Source organism: Tachypleus tridentatus, chromosome 7 (genome assembly GCF_004210375.1).
Source record: "Tachypleus tridentatus isolate NWPU-2018 chromosome 7, ASM421037v1, whole genome shotgun sequence".
NCBI lineage: Eukaryota > Metazoa > Arthropoda > Merostomata > Xiphosura > Limulidae > Tachypleus > Tachypleus tridentatus.
In genome coordinates, this window is record NC_134831.1 from 33,365,087 (window position 1) to 33,379,501 (window position 14,415).

The window sequence follows — 14,415 nt, forward strand, 5'->3', positions numbered from 1 at the left end:
TTCTTTAATTCTTTCAGATTACTATATTTTGTCAGTTAGATATTAAACTCAAAGGGACGAATTTTTAAAACCTAAATGCCTAGTCAGCTAAATAATAACGCTTATAGGGTCGTATTCATACCCATATAATACATCAAGGAAAAGCAAATAGGCCTAAAGAGGGGCCCTCTGACTGTTAAATTTGCTTCTGAATCTTAATTTAATAAACAGCACAAACATTTTCGTAAAAATAAGGATTACAAGTTTGTTATGTATTAGAATGAAAAGCATTTGTAGTGTTATAGGTAAAAGTAATATAATTAAAACTCGACAAGTATACTGAAAGTAATTCAATTTAAGTTACTAGTTTAATAATAAATCTATATTGTTCTCGTGGAGAAGTGAAGTTTGTTTGTTCTGATTTTCGCACAAACCAGCACGAGGGCTATCTACGCCAGCCGTACCTAATTTAACAGTGAAAGGGTAGGCGACTAGTCATCAACACACATCGCCAATTTTTGTGATATTATTTACCAACGAATAGCGGGATTGAGCGGAACACTATAACGGACCTAGAGCTGAAAGGGCGAGCATGTTTAGTGGAACGGGGATTTGGAACCCGCGTCTCGCAGATTGTGGGTCGAGTGCCCTAACCACATTGCCATGCCAGGCCATGTGAGATGTATTATTAAGTAAAAGCTATGCCGTTTGTGATGTTAACATGGGGATTTTATGGATATAGATATATTGCTATATAGGTGAACGCCTGGTGTGGGTTCATTTACAAACTGTTTCCACATTGCATGTTTTGAAGAGCGCTCTTCGAGCTGATATTTGTATATCACTGTTTAGACACATGTTGAATTATGGTGATTGTTGTAGTAAAGTACTTTAATTATTTTTCTTGCTCGTTTACCAAACCACACGTTTTCAGGTTAAATATTTTCCCCAGTATGGTTGGTTTTCTTGTTTATAAATATCTCCCCCTCCCACTACCTTGAGTTGTAAACTGTAGGAAACGTTTAGTTGAAACCGATTGTTTCGGGGGTGTTTTATTAAACCGAGGTAGTGGAGCAACGATTCACTGAAAATAAAGAAGAAAGATTATATTAAAAATGAATTTCAGATATTTACTATAATTTGGGCGACCGCAAAATAACATTTTAAGTCAATGCATTTTTATGCGAAGTTTACACGTGATGTAAAAACTCGGACAATAAATGTAATTGTATTTCACTCTCAGTCCCAGGGACGTTTTTTACAGGAATTATAAGTCACTCCAGGGAACCTTTAAGATAGGTTATTCAAGCGTTATTCGTTTAATTTTATAAATGTGCTCCATTTAAAATAATTTGTACACTTTCCTCGTCACACCAAACATGCTCACCCTTTCAGATTACTAGGGCGAAATGTTAGTAGAATTTCTGAAAACGTAATTTTAAAGTGTGTTTACATAAGTACTGTCAGTACGTCTTGCGGCCCGACAAGGCCAGGTGGGTTAAGGCGTTCGACTCGTAATCTGAGGGTCGCGGGTTCGAATCCCCGTCACACCAAACAGGCATTGTAATGTTACGGTCAATCCCACTATTCGTTGATAAAAAGGTATTCCAAGAGTTAGCGGTGGGTGATGATGACTAGCTGCCTTCTCTCTAGTCTTACACTGCAAAATTAGGGACGGCTAGCGCAGATAGCTCTCGTGTAGCTTTGCGCGAAATTCACAATAAATTGAAACCAAACACTTCTCTCGATGTTCCTAGGTTGACATAGCGTGGTGGTTAAGGCGCTTGTCTCGCAATATATGGTTCGCAAGATCTAAATCTTTTACAAAACATGCTCGTCGTAGGGTCATCATAATGTTACAGTAAATCCCACCATTTATTAGTAAAAAAATAGGCCAACAGTTGGTGGTGAGTCGTGTTGACTAATTTTTGACCGAAGACCTAGTCCGTATTGGATATGGCAGATGTAGTGTTGTTGGCATATTGCAGCATATTCTCCTTTATTTGTACTCATGTATTCTTGGAATACAAACTTAACACGTAGGAACAGGGTCGTTACGAAGTGTAGTTACTTTGGGGTTGGCTAAACAGAATTGATTATACAGATTTGTTACAGAAGTTCGCGCAAATCTAATCTTCTCTAACTTAGCAGTGAAAGACTAAAAGAAAAGCAGCTAGTAATCATTACCCACCGCTAGCTCTTGGGCTACCCTTTTACCAACGAATAGTGAGATTGAATATAATATTATAATGTCCTAACGGTAAAAGGGGCGAGCATGTTTGGTGGGACGGAGATTCAAATCCGCGACCCGTAGATATTAATTAGAGTACCCTAACCACCTGACCTCCATCCCTTATTTAGAAGTCTTCACCAACAAATAGTGAGATTGACCATAATATTATGGTGAAGTGCAGGTGAAGAGACGAGCATGTTCAGTGACAAGTTTCAATCCTACGACAAACAGATTGCTACTCGAGCACCCTGACTAGCACACCATGCCCAACCCAGTATCATTTAATATAATTTTACGCGTTTGTCGGTACAGGTCGTAAAAAAAGAAACTTCAGTGTTTAAGCCTAGAATTACCGAAAGGATCTATCATATCGCCCTTTTAAATGCATCGGATTGATTGTGTGTTCTTGAATTTGTTGGTTGCAAGATTTCTTATACCATACGAGCGTCAACCCTAGAAATGTAAACTAAAATAACTAAGTTAATACCACATAGGTGTAGTCGGTATTACCATACTAATGGCTATCTTGTTAACGGAACACTATAAAACATAAGAGCAGTCGGTATTGTTATCATCATACTCTATTGGAACTCTTGCTTATAGAATACTAGAAAAACGTTTTTATTACGTAATGTGTAACCCCTAACTTCGAGAAATTTTTATACTGTGCGCATGTAGATTTGAGTAGTGGTCATGATTTTCCCGTTTCGCCTCCATTTCCTGTCACAGAGAACTTGATTCTTCCCCATTCGAATGTCATTAATATTGTAATTTAAATGTTGACTAGATGGAGGTGCGGACTATTAATATAGGCCTAAAACACAAAATAGAATTCTAAGAATGTAACGTAATGCTTTTTATATAAATATAATAGTACTGTTTATTGTATAACCATGTAACTATTTCGCAGGGCTTAGGTGGATTTTCACCCAACTTTATATGGAGATCCATTAGGTCCATGTGAGGATACATACCATTTTTCAGTCTAGAATTTTGCGTTTTGCGGGTTTTTTATGGGCGTTTTGTTTCCTTTCCACTGTCCGCCTATAAATGGATTTTCACCAAATTTGGTATGGATGCTCATTGGGCTCAAAGGAAAATACGTACACATTTTAAAATTTGTGGGCAATTTTTCATTTTTTTTTTTAATACAAATACCTATAATGGAGCAAGTTCATGTGCTTAAGATAACCTTTCAGTAATCATAAATTTACACAACTTCCGTCCAAGGGATGGGTACTTTAGCTAGGTATAGTGATGGCTAAAGTAAAGAAAACTAAACTGTCGTACAGACACTACGATATTTAATTGTCAAACGTCTATTTGAATAGCTTGGTTAAAAAAACAGTTGGTACCAAGTGTTATCACGTCGACGGAATTGGACTATTTTTATTATTATTACGTTCGCTTTAATATTTATTGTTATTTTGTGTTACTGTAGCTTTATAACATAACTAAATTGTCTAATGTTGTTTGGAGAGTCTGTGTGGTTTGTTTTTTAGTTGAGAAATCTGGCAACCCTGGGATCACTGGTACCTCACTCAGCTCAGACGTCATGTTCAGTAGGTGTGTAGTAAGGTTGCACGGAAGGGTTAGGTGTCACCTTTGACCCTACTAAGCTCAGATATTATGTTCAGTATGCGTGTATTAAGGTTGCACGGAAAGGTTAGGTGTCACCCGAAGGTTTTACTGTAGTGTAGACAAGAGTATTATCCTCACATAAGAAAACCCTGCGTTAAAGTTTAGTAAATCGCCATTTTGATCATGGTGAAGCGTTTAGAGTTGATTTTAATTTACCTGATGGAAACATCATTACCACGTGTTTTTTTTTTTTTTCAGTTTAAATCCAGTTATTTCTGAGCGTCGCATCAAACTATTTAAGTTACAACAGATTTACATTCACCAAGACTGGTTTTTTGTTTTTTTTTACTTTCTAGTTTTATAGAAAACCTGCGAAAGAAATACACAACTGTATATCTACTCTGTACTTGATTAAGATAAGCTTTCTTTCAATTACCTATTCCCCTCCTACTCTGGTCCTCCAGAGTTACGAAAAGTTTCGGCTGTTCCCTGAAGATGTTGGACATTTGCTATCTCGTATATAGACAGTCGTATTGTAAAGACAATTTATTAATAATATGAAGTAACGTCGTTTTAAAGTCGAGCTGATTTTGTTTTCAGACGTCGTTGGAATTTGAACTGAAATAGATGTTTGATTCGCGATATCTTATGATACAGAAGAATAAATTACAAAACACTGAGTCAGTTGCATGTCAACTCGCGTGTCATGTTAATATGAAGACAAATGTTACACGTTACACATCTTTGTTAAAAAGTCTAGCAAAATAAAAACGAAAGACTCGCACTTGTAAAGCAGAGTTAAAAGTATTAGAAATTCTTTAAAATAATAAAATTTCCATTTTCATACCTTATTACGAAAAGGAAGATGCATTTACAGCATGTCACTTAAAACACACGCTGATATTTTGACCATTGTTTTTACGTAGGTTTTTACCTTGTCCACATGTAGGTATTCGTGATACTATAATAGCATTGCTTCGTTTTATATTATTCTTGTTATTGCATTTGTACCCTCCCCAGAACAATGGCAAGTCTACGGATTTACAACATTAAATTAGGGGTTCGATTCCCCTTGGTGGACACAGCAGATGTGGGTTTGTTATAAGAAAAACAAATACATTTGTTCAAGTTACGCGGGGTTTAATTTTTTGGCCATTCCCTCCACACTTTCCCATTTGTGTCAGAGCTAATTACACTCACTGTACCCACCTTTTCTACAGTCATTTTTCCTGCCCTTTCCTTTTTCTCTGTCATATTTATTACTTTCCTTCCAAAATATTCTTTCTATCCACACGACTGAGCCATCTAATACGAGTTTTGCTTATCGTCTCTATAGTTGAAACTATTATCAACCTATTTTTAATGGTTTCGTTCCTGATGCAGCCTTTCTTTGTCTCCCCAGTCATACGCCTCAACATCTGTATCTCCGTCATGTTCATTATCTGCTCCTCGTTCATTCCTTAGATCCAGCATTCAGCTTTATCCAACACGACTGGCCTTGTCACTGCCTTACAAATTGTTAACTGGTCTTATCACTGTCTTACAAATTGTTAACTGGTTTTATCACTGCCTTACAAATTTTCAGTCTCAGTTGTATTGACTTCATTAGTGATTTTGTTTTATTTTCATAACCCCTTTACTCACTCCTCCATTTGCTTCTATAGCTGATACAAGATATTTGAAGCCTTTACTTTCTTTAATTTTTAACTATCGAGGAACCCCTTTTCATTCTTTCTCATTTCACCTCCATTTTTCTATCTTTGTCGTACTATTTCAAACCATATCTTACTAGATATTTTCTTCGTTTTCTAATGATAATGATTTTCTGATGATTGAAATTATCAGCCGCTGCTGTAAGGTTCAGCTGCGTATGACAGTAAGAGAAAAGCGAGAAAAATTTTTATTTGAATTTCGCACAAAGGTACAGGAGGGCTATTTACACTAGCCGTTCCTAATTTAACAGTTTAAGACTAGAGGGACGGCAGCTAGTCACCACCACCCACCGCTAATTCTTGTGCTGCTCTTTTGCCAACAAATTGTGAGATTGACTGTCACATTATAACGCCCCCACTGCTGAAAGTACGAGTATGTGTGGTGTGACGGGGATTCGAACCTGCGACCCTCAGATTAAGAGTCAAGCACCCCAACCACATGGCCATGAATTATTTGTTAATAGCCATTACTTCTTAATCCAAGCTGACAGATTTGTCTGTAAGTTTAATTCAAAAGTTTATATACTGGTGCACACTGTAGCTCATATTAGTTATATAACTATCGGACTTGCTTGTGTTTCCAGTAGTATTTACAATTCACTGTGTATGGTGTGTATCTACAGTTTATTCACAAGTACCTACTAATATTTAAGTCATAAGTTATTTTTGTTAGTGAATTGTCCAAGTTTTGAAGTGTTGTATTAACTTGATGTGTATGCTTAGTGCTAAATAAACAAGCATGTTTTGTCGTTAACTTCCTATGTTTGACAATGGTAAGTGTATTTCACAAACAAAAACAGCTTACTTGAAAAAAAATGGACGCGCGACCAAAACAGATAATATTATAGGGTTTATAGTTTAAAATTACAAGCGAAAAAAGTAAACTGTATACTTGGTTTTGAATTATTTTGTTATCATGTTTGTCAATTTTATTACGATAGCACAAGTATGAGTTACTTGCCATTTGTCAATACTAACATGCACATAATTCCACACAAATTAAATACTTTTAGGTTGTCACTGTTGAGTAAAGGATCATACATCAGTACCAAACATTGCTTTCATCCCATCGTTACAAGATGCACTCTCTATTAACTTTCCAACCAGCTCTAATGAGCCGTGAATTCTCCGAAAGTAGTCTGTTGCAGGGGAAGTAATAAATTAAAAAAACAACAAAAAACAGATTATGTTATACGTTACCGTTTCTTCATGAAATTACCGTTTTGGTGAGAAAAAGATATTCACAAATGCATACATATCGAGAAGTATTAAAAATTGTATAATTTTAAAAATTCGTAAAAGTGGGAGTCAAAGAAATTAAGAAACTAAATAACAACTTGAAAATAATTTTATATCTATTTGAATGTATAAAGTAAGTACAAAAATAATTTATTTAGTAAGTGATAGAAGAGAAATAATAACCTTTTATTTTATATTTTAACTGTTAAGATTTGTTAAAAGCTTTATAGTGTTAAACATGAGAACAGCAGAGTGAAATTTTCTATTGGTAAGTTAGTAATTGTAGAAAATTTACATAACATGAGACGCGAGTAAAACGTTATACAAAATATTTGGCATGTATGAAAATTTATAATATCAAAAGAGAGGGTGGAGTATAATCTTACAAAAGGAGAATTGAGAGAAAGTTTGGGTTTATAATAGTAATATGTAGTGATTTAAACCGAAACGAGATATCAAAGCGAACGTTTATCATCAGTAATTGTTTCCCCTCTACTTCGAGGGAAGTGACGAGAGATACAATAAATGTTAGGCCTATTATATTTTTTAACACTACAACCCTAATACTAACGTTTTATGACAAGCATCATTAATCAGTCATGCTTCGCCAGCTTGGAGAGGCATTCAAACGATATCAATAAAGAAATATCCACAGCTGCGTCTTTCATTTGCTGGTGTGATACATTCTGATAAATATCCATTGACCTAGATTGCAAATGTGCTGCACACTTGAGAATTTTATAAGGCACTATATGGATTTGATGTCTTGTTAATCAGACCAGTACTTATTTCTGTATCCATCCTTTTATTTCATCATTTTGTCCATAGAAACCACACGATAGTTATGCTGATTTTAACATCTGAAGGAAAGGTAGGATAAAAGTAATGTTCTTCAGTACAGTAAAACCTGTCTAAGATGGAATCGCACGGGACCGAGTAAAATTTCCGACTTAAGCAGGTTTTCTGGCATAGACAGTGAACATGCATTTCCTTAATTATATATAATTTTTGAGCGGAACGTTATACTTGCTTGACTCGAGGGAAGTAAAACATTTGTGAATACAGATATTATACTGTTTATGCTATATTTATTAGAATAAGAACAAAAATAGTCATTCAAAATATAAATAAGTACACAAAATCTTAATCAAATTTATTTGAAGAAAGTGTCCAAATTCAACTGTTTCGTCTTTTTTTAATGGACTTTCTCATGCGATTAAAACAGAATGCCAATTTTACAGCCTTTATATGAAGTTTATTTTCCCCCTTCATTTTTGCATACAATTTGATAGCGTTAATATAACTTAACACTTGGGATGAAGTAGGAATTTCTATTTCCTCACCATCTTTTCCATTTTGTTCATCTTCTGAATCTCTCACACTGTTACCATCTCGCGATTCTATTATAGATTTTAAATCAGTTTCATCAGTTTCTGTTAAAACATTTTTGTCAACGTTCGCAAAACTTTCCGCGTTCACAGAATCATCTAGATCAATCTTCTCAGTCAGAGTTTGGATTTCACTAGAATCATCATAACAAACAACTTCTCCACAATCTCTGTCATTATCAAGAATAAATCAACAGTTTCGAAAACACTTTATTATACATTTGATTGAATGACTTAAAAATGTAATTTCATCTAACACGTCAATTTTTATGGTCATTTCAGATGTCCTCTTACACTCGTCCATGTTTACAATAATATGCTAAAGCATCAGTTTTCTGTATTTCAATTTTATGCACTGTATAATTCCATTATCTAGTGGCTGTAGAACTGATGTTGTACATGGAGATAGAAAGACTAAACAAACATTTGAAAGTTGAACTTTTGGATAACAAGTTGCATTATCTAGGAAAAGTAAAATATTCCTATTTTCTTGTTTCATTATTTTGTTTAATTTATTCAGAAATTCCTCGAATATAACACTTGTCATCCACGCTTTATTATCCACTTTCCATTCCACAGGAAGTTGATTCTTCCTCAAATTTTAGAAACAGTGCAGATTTTCACTTTTACCTATTATGCACGGTTTCTCTTGTTTTTCATCAGCAAATGCGACCAAAAGTACAGTCAATCGTTCTTTCGAATTGCGACTTCCGGAATAATGACGGCAGAAAAAAAGAACAGAATATATTTAACCAATACTTGCTGTAACAAAATGTCTGAGAATTTATTAATATTTAAACAAATTATTAATTACACAAGAATTTATTAATATTTGAAAAAATATTAATTAAATAAGAAATTAGTATTTAATCAAAAACATTTTCCCGCTTTACTCAGGTTATAAACCTACTTGTTGATAGACGAGGTAGGTGAAGGATAGTTTCCGTCCGCGTCGCGCCCCAGTGGCTCAGCGGTATGTTTGCAGACTTACAACGCTAAAATCCGGGTTTCGATACCCGTGGTGGGCAGAGCACAGATAGCCCATTGTGTAGCTTTGTGTTAATTCAAAACAACCACAACAACCGTTTGCATTACGCAGGTTCCGCCATGTAGATGGCCTTTTATAAGAAAAATCTTAAGATAATTCTGCAAAATTTTGATATTTGTGGCTTGTACAGGTTTTAATCCTTTTGTAGTTTCCGGCTTAGACAGGTTTTACTGTATAGGTTTTTATTAGAAACATTATTTTGTAATTTTATCTTAGTACATGGATTTAGGACTAACCTATATCTCTTGAGGGGTCGAACCATGTCGGTTGTTATTGGGATTACGACCGCAGATGTTTGAGTCGTCAAGTATATTCATCTATGAAGTACCGTATTCTAACAGTTATAAATAAGAACAGTATATATAACCAGTTGGAGTACCCGTCCCCTTGGCTAAAGTTTTGTAAATTCATGATTGGCGAAAGATTATTTTAGGACAAGAAAAGCTGCTTTTCTTATGTGTAATTGTAAAAAAAACCAAAAAAACACGCAATAACGCCCATAAAAAAAGCAAAACGCAATATGCAAAATGGAAAATTTGTTTGCACCCCCACATGGACCTAATGAAACAACATAAAGAGGTAACTGACCAATAACTGACCACATTAATTACACAACCCTCTTCAAACATGTGGTCAGCTATCGGTCAGTTACCTCTTTCTTTCTTTGTGAACCTGACGACGACCGAAGAAGGTTGAAACGTTGTTCACTCCTCTACATAAAACAATTTCTCAACCCATACCAACCGTTTTTAAATATATATAACGGATAGAATTAATATATTTATGTCCCCCGCTGGTACAACGATAAGTCTACGGATTTACAAAGCTAAAATCAGGGGTACGATTCTTCTCGGTGGACTCAATGTGGCTTTGCTATAAGAAGAACACATACAAACACACATACATTATATTTATATACAAATACCCATTATTAGGCTGATTTTTTACTTATGATCTTTGCCGGTAGCTCGTTGTGATCGGAAGTAAATATTATAATATTTGATGATGGCTTAAAACAACCGTTTCACACGAAAAACAAATAAAGCTCAGGTACCAGCTTACAATGTTGATGGGTAAAATGAACCGTAGTTAGGTAATAACATGGCTGGCAGTAGAGCAATCGTCTACAAAACAGATGTAGCTTAACAAGATTCTGTACCTGAAACTAATGTTCCCCGAGTGGCCCAGCCATCACCTTGCGAACGTATGACGCTGAAAGTCCATTGTGTAATTTTACGTTAAAATAGTAACGAGAAGCAAACAAATTATTGTTCACTGTCTGCAAATACATAGAGGAAAATAACTTCTTAACGAAACGACAGTATAGAAATTAAACCATTGGTAAATGATGCCTTACCTTAAATCTAATATATGATATGACCCTACTGGGATGTGAGCCCTATTTGTGCAGATACTTCTCACCCACATTATATTTTTACTTTGTTACTTATTTTTCATATGCAACACTTTTTGCTTATGGTCGTGTCTGAACGTTTGTACATGTACAAACATACGTTCTCAATACAGATCTCATATTATTTATGTTCTGTAGTATCGATAATAAAATAACGATACAATTAAAATGTGTAAAAATGTTCAGGATAAGGTAACATTTTGTCATTGTTTTCATTTAATGGGATAATGCTTTCATGCCATTAGAAAATGTAAATTTCAACACTATAGCAATACTTCACTGAACCCTGTTGACAAATGAATGAACTAGTGTGAGAATACTTATCTTTCTTTATAATTCCCATATATTTGTACCAGAGGAATATCGTTAGGGTTCTGCTGGAATGAACATACTGACAAATTTGGGCTTGAAATAACCGTCATGGTATCCTATACAGTGCCTTAACTGTGCAGAAAGAAGCTACCATGTGATACTGATATATATTGCAGAAGAAATAACTTTAATAAGAACACACACCTTAACGCAGACGGTGTTTAAATATATATTGCGTGTTGTTGTCATGCTATGGACCAAAAAAAGCGTAGAGAACCATAAACGCTTTACGTGATGCTGATTGAACTCTTCCAAAAATTGCTACAGACTTGAAATGTTCCTCAAACACTGTCAAGTACACCCTAGATCGTGAGACCAAGAGGTAAATTTAAAAATATGAAAGGAATAGGCAGAACACCTAAACTGAATGGTATTGATGTTAAATATGTTCGTTTATGCAGCCTTAGAGACAAAAAGAACACTGTTATTGGTCTCAAGCATGAGATAAATGACCATGTACCAAATGACAGAAAATTGTCTAGATCAAGAAGACTCAATGAGAGTGGAATGTTTGGTCGTGTAGCAGTTATAAAACTTTACTTCGATCTCCAAATATTGTGAAGAGATTAAAATTTGCTAAAAATGACAAAACTGGACCATTAATGATGGAGATATTTACAAAACAAATGGTATAATGAAACAGAACAGGTACAATCAAATATTAATGCAATAGTTCCCTCAGAGCCCCGATCTCAATCCAAGTGAGCAGTTCTGAGACTTGATAGTCAAAAATTGACAAGCCAAAAGTTACTTCCAAAGAAACTTTAAGAGAGTGTATTAAAAACATTTGAAGTAAAATCCTTTGATTAAATGTTGCAACAATACCTGAAAGACCGTCTGCAGTTGTTAAAGCAAAATGTGAACACAAAATATTAACTGTTTGTTGAATTGAAACACTTCAACTGAGTTTCCGTTATACTAAACATGAAAATTAATAACATTCTGATGTTTAACCTGTGATTTACCCTCCATTGTTGTTTGACAGTAGCCTAAACTCTTATTTTTGACTTTGTTCTAAACCATTTGCACAGTACAATATGTACTGCTTTCTGCATTAAATCTGTCTTGTCAATAATAATATACACTGTTTTGTAGATCATAGCTTTAACTGGTAAATAGTGATATAACAGTGTTTTGCTCATTAAATCTAGCTTGTCAATAATATATACTGTTTTGTAGATCATATCTCTAACTTGTAAATAGTGATATAATACTGTTTTGTTCATTAAATATAACTTGTCGGTAATGATATGTATATCATCTTGCATATTAAACCACTAATTTATTGTTATGATAATTCTGATATATTATTCTTTTAACAAAATTGCATCTTTAACTTCACGATACTAATATACACGAACATAAATATAAACTGTTTTATTCATTGATTCGCATCGTAGATGGGCAATTGTGCAGCTTTGCGCCTAAAAATTAAACAAACGTTAATTGCTAGTTTACATGCGAAAGAAAGAATGAGCAATTTTCTAACTGTGTGTGCAAATTAGATTTGTTTTTTCTCGTCCTTGTGTTGTGAAAGATAGCCAAGCATCGTGCCTCTGAGATATTTATAGTGTTCCACGTGACCTACAAAACGCTCCAGGAAGTCAGTTTCACTTTCAGTATTTTCCTTTCTTATTGTAGACCACGATCATAGCTCGTGGCAGTTTATGCTGCCTGTTTCCTGTGTTATTGCCGGGTTTTCTGAATCTAATTCCGCGTACCTTCAAATTGTCTAATAATTTGACTATTTTTAAACTCTTGGTATTGTGTAACCCTCGCCCTTTCCGTTTTTACATCGGGGCTGTCAACTTTAAGAACAGACTGCTCAGTGATTATGGTTCTGTATCGACGAATTACGCTAGATAGCCATGCACGTGCAAACTTGAGCCTTTCATGTGACGCCTCTGTGAAGGTCGGTTGTCCTGCAATGCGCCGGTGTTAGGAGTAGCTGCTGCCTCCTGGTGCGCAGCATGTTGCCCAGCGATGTTAAATATTTCGGACCTGCTAGCTGTACAGGTTAGTGCGCACTAACGGGATGAATGTTGCTGCAACACGTCGCTAGTTGCTTTCCTTTAATGTTTTTGTGTATTTCTTAATACAAGTGTTAATTGTACTTTTAACTTAGGAAAAACAAAATCAGCTTATAATATTGGTAGTCTAAGCGGCTTTCGGTGAGGCTTGATATGAAGTAAGTTACTAGTAGAAACGTCTTATGTGAAATACCATATAGCGTTATCAAGCTATCCTGGGCAAACTGCTGATGACGTGTGTTCACGAGAGCTCAAAACAGATAGATATCTTAGAACTCTAAGTCTGACTTACCTGTATGTACATATTTTGAATTTTATGTCGTTTAATTATATGTATGATCATATTTATCTGTGTGTGTGTGTGTGTGTGTGTGCACACAAACGTTTATACCATTATATGTATATCATTCTGCTTATAAATTTACTGACACGTGTTATTAAACGAGTTAAAATATATGTTTCTAACTGTAATCAGGTTTCATTCATCTCAGTTTGACTAATTTATTCGGGCGTTTCTCAAGGGGCCGACGCGTGAATGATAGTAACATAGCTACCGTATTTATTAATTAACTGATTAATGATTCAAGATGGCGGCCGGTGTGTGCGTTTTAAGTGAACTGTAATCAAAGACGAAAATAAAACGCAAACTTCTCAAGAATAGAATGTTTACAGCTCCTAGTGTTCTCGTGTGTTGCTATTTTTATATATATTGCCCGAATACTTAATGATGACAGTGTTTATATAAACAGGCTGTAAAGTCCAAATAATAAACAGTGACAGCGTTTATATGAATAGGTTGTAAAGTCTATAGGACTATCGGTGACAACCTTTATATAAACAGGTTGTAAAATCTACAGGACTAGCAGTGACAACATTTATATAAACAAGATGTAAAATTTACAGGACTAGCAGTGACTACATTTATATAAACAAGTTGTAAAATCTACAGGACTAGCAGTGACAACATTTATATAAACAAGATGAAAAATCTACAGGACTAGCAGTAACAACATTTATATAAACAAGTAAAATCTACAGGACTAGCAGTGACAACATTTATATAAACAAGTAAAATCTACAGGACTAGCAGTGACAACATTTATATAAACAAGTAAAATCTACAGGACTAGCAGTGACAACATTTATATAAACATGATGTAAAATTTACAGGACTAGCAGTGACAACATTTGTATAAACAAGTAAAATCTACAGGACTAGCAGTGACAACATTTATATAAACAAGTAAAATCTACAGGACTAGCAGTGACAACATTTATATAAACATGATGTAAAATTTACAGGACTAGCAGTGACAACATTTGTATAAACAAGTAAAATCTACAGGACTAGCAGTGACAACATTTATATAAACAAGTAAAGTCTACAGGACTAGCAGTGACAACATTTATATAAACAAG

General features: G+C 34.8%; 1 long non-coding RNA gene across 12 annotated transcripts in view; it reads left to right on the forward strand.

Moving 5' to 3' along the window:
* Window positions 1–14,415, forward strand: part of LOC143255396 (uncharacterized) — a 71,155-nt gene that overhangs the window by 5,531 nt on the left and 51,209 nt on the right. For 5 of the 12 annotated variants that reach the window (XR_013030585.1, XR_013030589.1, XR_013030592.1 and 2 more), the window contains exon 1: window positions 12,616–12,982. The exons of 5 other annotated variants lie outside the window; for them this stretch is intronic. This is a non-coding gene — a long non-coding RNA (uncharacterized LOC143255396). 2 more of the 12 variants (XR_013030591.1, XR_013030597.1) reach the window with 1 other exon arrangement.